Here is a 10,874-nt window from a genome sequence, read left to right as displayed (position 1 = left end):
TGGAGATTGCTTGAGGTCCACTCCAGACCCTGTTTGCCTGGGTGTCAGCAGCAGAGGCTGCAGAAGATAGAATACTGTTGAAGAGCGAGTGTACCTGTCTGATTCTTACTTTGGAAGCTTCCTCTCAGGGGTGTACTCCACTGTGTGAGGTGTGGGGTGTTGGTCTGCCCCTAGTGGAGGATGTCTCCCAGTTAGGCTACTCAGGGGTCAGGGACCCACTGGAGCAGGCCGTCTGTCCGTTCTCAGATCTTAACCTCCGTGTTGGGAGATCCACTGCTCTCTTCAAAGCTGTCAGATGGAGTTGTTTGCATCTGCAGAGGTTTCTGCTGCTTTTTTTTTTGTTGTTGTTGTTTAGCTGTGCCCTGTCCCCAGAGGTGGAGTCTACAGAGACTGGCAGGTTTCCTTGAGCTGCTGTGAGCTCCACCCAGTTCGAGCTTCCCAGGGCTTTGTTTATCTACTTAAGCCTCAGCAATGGCAGGCGCCCCTCTCCCAGCCTCGCTGCTGCCTTGCAGTTAGATCGCAGACTGCTGTGCTAGCAATGAGGAAGGCTCCGTGGGCAGGGGACCCTCCTGGCCAGGCGTGGGATATAATTTCCTGGTGTTCCCATTTGCTTAAAGTGCAGTATTGGGGTGGGAGTTACCTGATTTTCCAGGTGTTGTGTGTCTCAGTTCCCCTGGCTAGGAAAAGGGATTCCCTTCCCCTTACGCTTCCCAGGTGAGGCAATGCCTCGCCCTGCTTCAGCTCTCACTGATCGGGCTGCAACAGCTGACCAGCACCGATTGTCCGGCACTCCTTAGTGAGATAAACCCAGTACCTCAGTTGAAAATGCAGAAATCACCTGTCTTCTGTGTCGCTCGCGCTGGGAGCTGGAGACTGGAGCTGTTCCTATTCAGCCATCTAGCTCTGCCCCTCCAACCTGTCTTTTATTACAGGGGTTCATCCCAGCTAAGAACTCAAAAGGGTAAAAGAGTTGTTTTTCCTCCCCTGTGATGCTTGTCTAAATGCAAGCACTTCTTTGCTTTTTACCTTTAAGTTTCCTCCTTTTTTTCTCTGGTGGGTAAACAGATAATAAGATTGAAATTACCTACAGTCAGAGATTGGGAACTGTTTTCCCCCTACAGGATTAGAATTTCACCTCTAACATTGTGTAGAGGCAAAGATGATCGTTTCCAAGTCAAGGTGGAACTAGGCTGCAGATAGGACCAGCTACATAATTTGCAGACCCAGGGTTAAATTAAAATTGTTCAAAAAGCAGGAAAAAGTGCTAAAATACAAACATTTTCCCTTTTCCTGTGGTCCCTCTCATCTTGTTGTGGGATTTTGAAAATATACTTTTAATGTCATTCTAAGTAAATAAAAACAAAAAAAAAATCAAATTACCACTAATTTACCATTCATTTTTATTTCATGCAATGCCAGTTTAAATGCAAATGTCAGAGCATTTAATTCATCTGTACAATCACTGAAGTCACACAATCTGCATTTTGTCCCTGGAAGGTGCTGTGCGCTGGCCAGAAAAGGCAAACACAGACAGATTCCAGAAGGTTGGAAGGAGGGAGAGAAAGGTCCCCCAGGCACAGAGTGGGCTCAAGTGAACTGGCTGAAAGCACTCCCTCTGGCATGGGGGTGCTTAGGATCCTCACAGGCTATCACTCAGGCCTGATGGCTTTTCAGATTCTCCTTCCCACTAGCTGCTGGCCCAACTCATTGTCCCCTGTCTTGAGGAACCTCCCCTTCTCACTGGTGGTATTCCCAACCCACGGCAGACAAATGACCCTAAAGGTATTGTAATATCTCCACTAGGTAACTGGATCGAGGTGGGCAATAGGCTTGCTCCTCACTGAGCTGTGGACTCTGTCCACTGTCCACTAGACACATTGTAGCACTGCCAGTCCTGGGCAGGGACAGACACTGCTATGCCCTGCCCTGAGATGCTTCAGGATAGGTGCGTTCAACTATGATCCTCTCTTCTGTGCCCAGACACCTGCCTGGGGCAGACGGTGGCAGTGGTTACTGGGTAGGCACAGGGAAAGCAGGCTGGGCAGGGCTCAGGGTTTCAGGGTTCAGGAGAGTAGGCTGAGAACCCATCTGCAGGAAGGTGGGGGTAGGACTGGGAAGTGGGTGGAGGGAGGAGGAGGCAGCAGGAAGCTGTCCCATGAACAGTCTCCATGCCCCCATCCGCCATGCTCCAGTGCCTCACTGTCCCATCAGAGTTCACTTGCAAAACACACATTCAAAGATAGGACTATTAACAATGTGAAGACTGGCCCTGCAGAGCATTAAACCACAAGCATGGGAGCCCTTGTGAGCTTGGGTCCCTGTGGGACTGCACTGGTCATGTGGCTCTGGTGTAGGAGCAAAGAATATAGAGCTGGCCTTGGGGGCAGGAGCAAAGGACAGGTAAGTGAGATGAAAGTCAGAGCTTCCTGCCAGCATGGCCAGCCTGGCCTATTCCCAATTCCCAAACAGGATTCTTCCTAACCAGGACAACTCTGTGAAGACTGGCTTTGCTCTCTGGACAAAAGGCTTTTCTTCTCTTTACTACTGCCCTGCTTTCAGCATGGTCCTCCTCCTCCACCTCCCTTCCCTGCCTAGTGTCCTGATCCCCACTGCTGGGGGCAGCAGGCTGCACATTTCTGGACCACCGAGTAAGTTTAAAATTCAAATCATTTGTGGCTTCTCTTTGGATTTTCCTTTGCAGCTGTGCCCTTTCTTGCTTCCCTTCTCTCTCTGTCTGTCTGAGAGCGGGGAGATCTGCCTTTTAATTATGTCTTACAGTTAACTAAGGTGGCATTCCCTGCCTGGCAGGATGCACGTGGCTTCAGCAGTTAATGCTGGTGAGGCTCTTTGAGCTCTTTGGGGTGTGTGTGAGGGTTAGGGGGTACTGCTTTCCAGGATGTGGGCAGCCCAACAAGAAAATTGAGAGGGAGAGGGAAAAAAGCTGGTGGAAGTAACAGAAGCATGGAAAAGGTGGGAAAAGGAATGTGGGGAAATGGATAAGGAAAGGAGACAGAAGGGAGGAGGAAGGAACGATGGAAAGACCCAGCTTTTCCCCTGCTCTACCCTCGTGGTTTGAAAATAGAGGCTTGAGTCTGAGAAAGCCACTGCTCAAGTAGATGGTATCTTTGCAGTGCTGGTGCCAAGGCAATGTGGACCCTAGGTGACGGGTGACAAGGAGCTTCAGCGCCAAGTCTCTTGCTTTACTCCTGTCAAATTCTTGAAAATGTGACTGAGTATCCTTAGTTTTCTTGGGGTATCCGAAGAAATTAGTACCTCATGAAGGTGTGGGTGCTCCGGAGAGAACTGGAGGGTTAGATGGGGGAGATAAGTGATACAGAAGAGAACAGTCTCTTTTGGAGCTCCCAGTAGGCCTAGAGCTGTGTTGAGGAGCGTTGGGACTTTATATTCACAACAATCTTCACAAATATGAACTTAATTTTTCCAGAGTGACCAATGCGTTGGCCGTATAAGCCAAGTATACTCATAACCTCAGATTTTGAAAGCCGTTTTTTTCCCCAGCAGTGTGATAATCAGCTATCCTCTTGAGTCCTGTTGGGAAAGCATCAGTAAATCTCCAGCTCTCTGAGAAGGAAGAAGGGGCCACTTGCTCTCTGATGGACTCACAGCCTAGAGATACCACACGGCTTCTTGGTTGAGCCCAGCAGACCAGCCTAGAGACTCAGACTCCCAAGGAGATGTGTCCCCATGCTCAGAAAACACCCAGCCACAGGCTTCCTGTTCTTTCTTTTCTCTCAGTAGTTCATATTTCTTTCCAGAGAAATATTTCTTTTCTGAGTTATGATGCCGATACTACCGAGATGTTCCTTACAAGGGGAGCAAAAACTAATGTGTCAAAGTAAACATTACAATCCCATCTGAAGACTTGGAATACTATGATATACTTGCTGAGATCTCTTTCATGACTGGCAAGACATGAGAACAATATTTATCTCTAGGAGAGAAGGTAAAATTGCTAGCAAAGATGGCGCTATTTCTTCTAGAGCAGAATCTGTCAAAGTGGTGGCCTGTGGATCTCCCACATCAGAAGTACCTGGATGATGGTCAAAAAGCAGATTTATGCACACCACTGTAGAACTTCGGAATCTGTGGGTGAGGGGTCAGAACCTACATTTTAAATACTGAGAGTTTTACTTTTCTATCTATAGACATTTGAGAATCAGTGTTTGGAGTGGTGGCTCTCAAACCTTGGGGGGGTCTCAGAATCACCCGAGGGCTCATGGAATACAGATTCCTGGGGCTCACCTGCACAGTTTCTGATTTAGCAGGTTTGGGGTCTGAACATCTGCATTTCTAATAAGTTTCTGGGCAATGCTGCTGGTCTGGAGGCTACATGTTGAGAACCACTAGTTTGGAACAATTAAAACAATTTAGTTTCACATCAGTCAGGTGTAACCTACTTCCTGTCCTGGGGAAGCCCTCTGCATCAGGGTGTTGGAGGTAGTGGTGGTGCTGGGCTTGTTTTCTGTCTGTCTAGCAGTTGGATGTCTGGGGAAGCAGTTACTGGGGCTCAGAAAACACCACCCAAAAATGAAGTCCTCAGAAGCAAAAGATCTTCTCTGACCTTCTTCTGCTCTCCTGTCTCCCAGTCCCATTCTCCCCCAAGGCTAGCCACAGAAACTATAATGGCAAAACCACAATTACTTTTTTTTTTTTTGATGGAGTTTCATTCTTGTCGCCCAGGCTGGAGTGCAGTGGTATGATCTCGGCTCACTGCAACCTCTGCCTCCCAGGTGCAAGTGATTCTGCTGCCTCAGCCTCTCGAGTAGCTGGGATTACAGGCATGCACCACCATGCCCGGCTAATTTTGTATTTTTAGTAGAGACGGGGTTTCTCCATGTTGGTCAGGCCAGTCGCGAACTCCCGACCTCAGGTGATCCGCCCACCTTGGCTTCCCAAAGTGCTGGGATTACAGGCTAGAGCCACCGTGCCCGACCTAAAAAAAAGGCAATTACTTTTCCGTGAACCTAATAGAATCCCTCTTCTCCAAGGCTGGTCACAGAAACCAGAGCCCTCTTTTTCCAAAACCAGGCATAGCATCTAAATATAGTACTCTAACTTTCCCTCTGCTCTATCTGTATAAAAACTGGCCATAAAGAAATTTTCAGATCCACCTTGTTTGACTACAGGCCATAAGGCCCCCATTCCAGAGAGGGTCCTGCCCCACACCCAGGAAGGAAGGAACGCTGGCTCAGAGAGGCCAAGAAGAATCTAGACAGAGAGGCCTTGCTGGGTTTCCCCACTCAGTCTATTAGCATTAGATCCTAACCATTTTGTCCAATCATATTTCTATATGGCTGTCCCTACGTCATTGAACCTCAGCAGAAAAATGGGCAATTTCCCCTGAATCTTTGGATATTCATTCTGAAGGCTCCCAGGCATACATGTGAAATAAATTTATATGCCTTTTCTCTTATTAATCAATCTGCCACATGTCACTGACTTTTCAGTGAACCTTAAGTGGGCCAAGGGCCTTGGCCCCCACACAGTGCAGGGACACCCAGCCCCCAGGAGCCAGGATGGTCTGTGAAGGACCCTGAGGGAGCAAATTAATGTGTATCTCTGTCAGATGGCTAGGCTCTGTTGGCTGGTTCTTCAGACTCTCGAACGCTCAGTTAGTTCTGGGGTTTCCTCTACGGCAAGACATGAAGGCCTGGCCAAATCTAGAGCTTCTAGTAGTTCTCAGAACTAAGCTGGAGTAACTAGAAGCAGAAAAGAAGGCAGAGTTGACTGGACACAGTGGCTCACACCTGTAATCCCAGAACTTTGGGAGGCCGAAGTGGGTGGATGGCTTGAGCCCAGGAGTTCAAGACCAGCCTGGGCAACACAGTAAAACCCCATCTCTACTAAAAATACAAAAATTAGCCAGGTGTGGTAGCACATGCCTGTAGTCCCAGCTACTTGGGTGGGGGGCTGAGGTGGGAGGATTGCTTGAATCCAGAGGTGGAGGTTGCAGTGAGTTGAGATCGCGCCACTGTACTCCAGCCGTGTGACAGAGTGAGATCTTGTCTAACCAAAAAAAAAAAAAAAAAAAAAAAAAAAAAACGGCAGAGTCCTCATCATCACCGTGGCTAACCAGGAAACCAACTTGGCATGTTTGCATGCTGACATGCCATCAGGCCTCCAGGCTGATATTTTACGGTCTCAGGCCATAGATGTGCCCCTTCTTCTGAAATATTTAGAAAGTATTTCAGGCTGAGGCTTGCACAGACAGTGGAGTGCTTTGCTGTGGCTCAGGAGCAGCCCACAGGACTCCTTTCCTCCTTCGGTCCCCTTCCTCTTTTCCTTCCCCTTCCCTTCCTCTCCCTGCCTCCCTTTCCTCAGACACCTGCAGTTTCCAGTTTGGTCACTAGAGGGCTCAGCAGGACAACGATTATCCTAGGAAGGGGCAAAGAAGGACCTGGAAGAAGCCTGAAATCCACCCCCTACTGCAAGCTGGTTGACTGTTGTTTGGGGGCTCTCCAGCAAAGGGAGAACTAAGGCAAGGAGCTTGTGATGCTTGCCTGCCTGCCCAGCATCCTCAGCGGGAAGACCAACTCGTCTTGTGTGGCTGCCCAAGAATGCCATTTTCCTCTTCAAACAGTGCTGCAGTTGTTACAGGAGAAGGAATGGTAACACCAGGGCAGTGATAGTTGCCAAGAAGAGCCTATAGTCCCCTTCATTATCTCCAGCAGCTGCTTCCCTCAAATGACATGGTGGATTGTCATCTTTCAATCTTACGTGAAGTGCCATGCAGAGGTGGCATCAAGAATCTCTGCACAACCCTTCCAGCCAGATGCGCTGCCTCTCAGTCCCTTCTCTGCTAAAATTCTGGAGCTGAAATTCTATCCTGGTAATACTTTCTGAGGCCATAGCTCTTTGTGGTGCTATTTGTCCAGTGCACTAGAACCTAAGAGGTACACAAGAAATGATCCACCTCTGTGATTTTCCCTGTTCTGCCATATCCTGTCCTGCTCCTCCCACCAGATTTTGAATCAGTGTCAGATTCAGGGAAGGCTGCTGCAGACTAGATGCGTTTATTTGGAAAAAATTGTGTAATTGGCTAAACTTGATATATGAAAACCCACATGGACCAAAATGTTAAATCAAGTGATGAGTTTTTGCTCTCTAAAAAAGATTCATCATAGCCAGTCACAGTGGCTCATGCCTGTAATCCCAGCACTTGGGAGGCCAAGCCAGGCGGATCACTTGAGGTCAGGAGTTTGATACCAGCCTGGCCAACATGGCGAAATCTCGTCTCTATTAAAAATACAAAACATTAGCTGGGCGTGATGGTGTGTACCTGTAGTCCCAGCTACTCAGGAGGCAGAGGCAGGAGAATCGCTCAAACCTGGGAACTGGAGGTTGCAGTGAGCTGAGATTGTGCCACTGCACTCCAGCCTGGGCAACAGAGCAAGACTCTGTCTCCAAGAAAAAAAAATTCATCATAAAAATGTCATTTACTTGCCATGGAAAGAGAAAGCTCTGTTAAAAAAGTGACATTGCGTATTTGGTTGATAAGTGTAATTCCATAATTTTATGTAAATGAAGGATATATCTCAAAACTCTGCTGAAAGCTGGCATGTGTGGGTTTCTATTCTTGCCTTATTGGCTTTTGAATTATTCTCCAACCGCCTCAGGGACTTCTCTGGCCTTGTTAACTTGGTTAGCAATACACTGAAAAGGAGAGAATGTAACCTTGTTCACCTGCTGGATCTGCTCAAGTTCCAGAGCTCTGATCAGTGATATCTCAGGAAGAAGAGAAGTACATACCAGCTGGATAACCCCAAACTACTGAAATCGGCTGATTTGAGATGACCAAACTGGAGCTTGCCACATCTATCTGAGTCTGATAGGTCTGTGTAAAGGGCACAGGCTGTGTGCTCCTCATCTGCACCTTCTCCTTCCTGCCCTTGTTCTTCTTCAGTTAGTAACAGAAAATCACAAGGCCCTTGCTCCTGGAGGCTGTCCCCATTTGCAAAGCCTGACTATAACTTCTTTCATAATCCTACAGAGGAAAATGAATATTGCGGGAGGAAACTGCATGAAAAGCCCGAGGTTACTCAGCAAACTTAGCATCATGTACTTTTGAAATCCGCTGCTTTAAACTCATTTTATAGATGAGGAGCCCAAGGTCCAGAGAGGCATAGCAACTTTCTCCAGCTCACCCAGATATTTCATGGCAGAGCCAGGAGAGGGACTTGGGGTCCTTTCTTGGGATGTAGGCTCCTTCACTTTTCAAAGGCTCTCCTGGTAGTGTGCAAGAGATTCTCTTCCAGAGAGAAATGAACTGGGACATCACACCAAAAAGATGCTTTGATGGGAAGAGGAGGATTAAGTTTTAATCCAGGCTCTGCCCCCATCTTGGGCAAGTTACGTTCTCTCTTGAAACCTTGGCCATTTCCTGTGAATTAAGGAATTTGGAGTGAAGGCTCCATCTCTAAGGACTCATCAGCTCTAGAATTCTGTTTCTAAACGATGGGTTGGGTCCAACACTGCAGGGGCTTGGGCAGCGCTCAGTCATATCTCATGAGAGCCCCTCTAATTTTACATTCTTGTCATCTCTGCCAACTATCTTGGGAAGTTTCTTGCAAATTCCCATTCAACACACACCAGAAACGTCAGTGAAATTGAGAACGAGAGGCAGTTCCAACCCTGCAATCACAGTCAGGATCATATTTTAAATGTTCCAGATATGCTCTTAGGGACAAATACCTCCTTCTCAATTTATTCTGTAAATCGAGTTGATCACATATTGAAATCACTCAGTTTGGAGATATAGGTAATGGAAAATCAAGGAACACCAGAAGGAATTGTGTGCGCACATGTGTGTGTGTAAACAGTACAATGAAGAGCCACTAGAGTCCGTATCTGGCTTGAAACCCATTATTCTTTTTCCTTCGTAGTCATAGTTTTGTTGCGTCGCATACACAAGTGTACACAGGGAACATAATACATGAGAAGATGACTTCTTCTCTCCATGGCTCATTTTAGCCCTGTTACTTGGCACAATGGTGTTTACTTTCACTTAGCATTCATTCTACGGAGACTCCTACAGCAGTAATCCGCTTAAGGCTGGTGGCCCCAGAGAATGCTGCATAGCAAAGGACAAGGTTTGTACAGAGATGCCCACATGCGTGGTTCCACACTCTGTAGTAGTATGTTGCAGTGAGAGTGTGGACACATGCCTAGAATCCTAAAAGCTCATCATCCAAGTACTCATTGTCAGAGAACAATAACCAAACATATCCCCCAGGACTCCCCAGCTCCTTCCCAGGGAGGTGCCAGGCTGACAGCTGCAAGTGCCAGGGATTGTGGGAGAGAGAAGCACAGATATGAAATCAGGAACAAAGAAGATTTATGGCTTGAAGCGGCAGTTTCATGCGGCCCAAGTGCTAAGCGCTGAAAGCGGGAATCAGAGAACAGCGGAGAAAACATGCGGGAACAGAAGGCAGAAGCGCACAAAACACAGCTGAACCCACAAAGCCATGCTCACACTTACATGGTGTGGTCTCACACTACCTTAGTTTGCCTTAAGCATTTCCATCATCTGAGAGTGTGGGAGGAAAAAACAGAACATTAAAGGTAAAATAAGTTAAGAGCTCACACTTGGTTTTTTAAAGATTAAAACAAACAATGTCATTCCTGGCTATTCCATTGACGGTGTACAGAGACATGCTTGGTGATTCACAATGAGGAAAATCAGTCCTGAGAGCCAGACTGCCTGGTTCAAACTTTAGTCCTGCTACTAGCTGGCTGTGCGATCTGGGCAAGTGTCTTAACTTCCCGTGTTTTGGTTTCCTAATCGTAAAATGGGCCAATAGTGGCACTTACCTCATCACGTTGTGGTGAGGATGGAATGGATTACCGCATGGGAAATACTTAGAGGCTGGGCGCAGTGGCTCATGCCTGTAATCCCAGCACTTTGGGAGGCCGAGGTGGGTGGATCACTTGAGGTCAGGAGTTTGAGATCAGCCTGATCAACATGGCAAAACCCCATTTCTACTAAAAATGCAAAATTTAGCTGGGCATGGGGGTGGGCGCCTGTAATCCCTGCTACATGGGAGTCTGAGGCAGGGAGAATTGCTTGAACCTGGGAGGCAAATGTTGCAATGGTTGCAATGAGCCAAGATTGTGCCACTGCACTCCAGCCTGGGTGACGGCAAAATTACATCTCAATAAAAGAAAGGAAAGAAATACTTAGAATATCTCTATTATTCTACAAGCCCAAGGAAAGAATATTCCTAGTCAATACCAAGCATTATCTAAGAGTTAGACACCATCGTTGTTTTTATTATTTTATCTTTGGTTTCCTCAGGCAATACCACCCAAAGGAGAGGAAAAGAAGTGAAAGTCAACGACTTGGAGAGAATTTTAGATGCTCAATAAGAAAATAATCAAAGGAAAAGACAAAAGTTAAAACACATGGATTGAGCAATCATTCCAAGTGTCATTAAAATTCTTTGAGGACATCATTTCACATTCTGGATTATCCTAAAGCAATTCAGAGTAGCTTTAAAAGAAAGATAAGTAAAAATCAATTGCATACACACAGATCAATTAGAACTCTAAAGCCTGGTTCACACCAGACGCTTCAAGGCTATGCATACATCCTCAGGTATTGCCCTGCCATGCTGTTGTCTTGCATTTTCTCAATTGCCTCCATCTAGTGCCTCACAGAGAGCTGCTGAAAGGTGCCAGTGCATGGATGGGAGTTTGGGGTGGTGCTGGTGTGAGGACCAACTGGTTGATCATGCAGGCGGGTGAACTTCTCTCCCCATTCTTTCCCAGAACCATTTCATTAGCTTTGCCCTCACTTGGCAGGACACTGTGGTCAAACAGGGAAGAATGGGACACTTAATCTAAAAGGTACCTGC

At 47.1% G+C, this 10,874-nt stretch overlaps 1 long non-coding RNA gene across 1 annotated transcript in view; it reads right to left on the bottom strand.

Moving 5' to 3' along the window:
• Positions 1-9,530, bottom strand: part of LOC108531290 (uncharacterized) — a 72,136-nt gene extending 62,606 nt beyond the window's left edge. The window contains exon 1 of the long non-coding RNA XR_001886123.1: positions 9,500-9,530. This is a non-coding gene — a long non-coding RNA (uncharacterized LOC108531290). The remainder of the gene's footprint in view (positions 1-9,499) is intronic.
• Between the last annotated feature and the right edge of the window lie 1,344 nt (positions 9,531-10,874).

The sequence above is a fragment of the Rhinopithecus bieti genome, unplaced genomic scaffold (assembly GCF_001698545.2).
Source record: "Rhinopithecus bieti isolate Rb0 unplaced genomic scaffold, ASM169854v2 scaffold_7414, whole genome shotgun sequence".
Lineage (NCBI taxonomy): Eukaryota > Metazoa > Chordata > Mammalia > Primates > Cercopithecidae > Rhinopithecus > Rhinopithecus bieti.
Note: the sequence above shows the minus strand (reverse complement) of the source record. Positions and strands in the feature narration are given on the sequence as shown.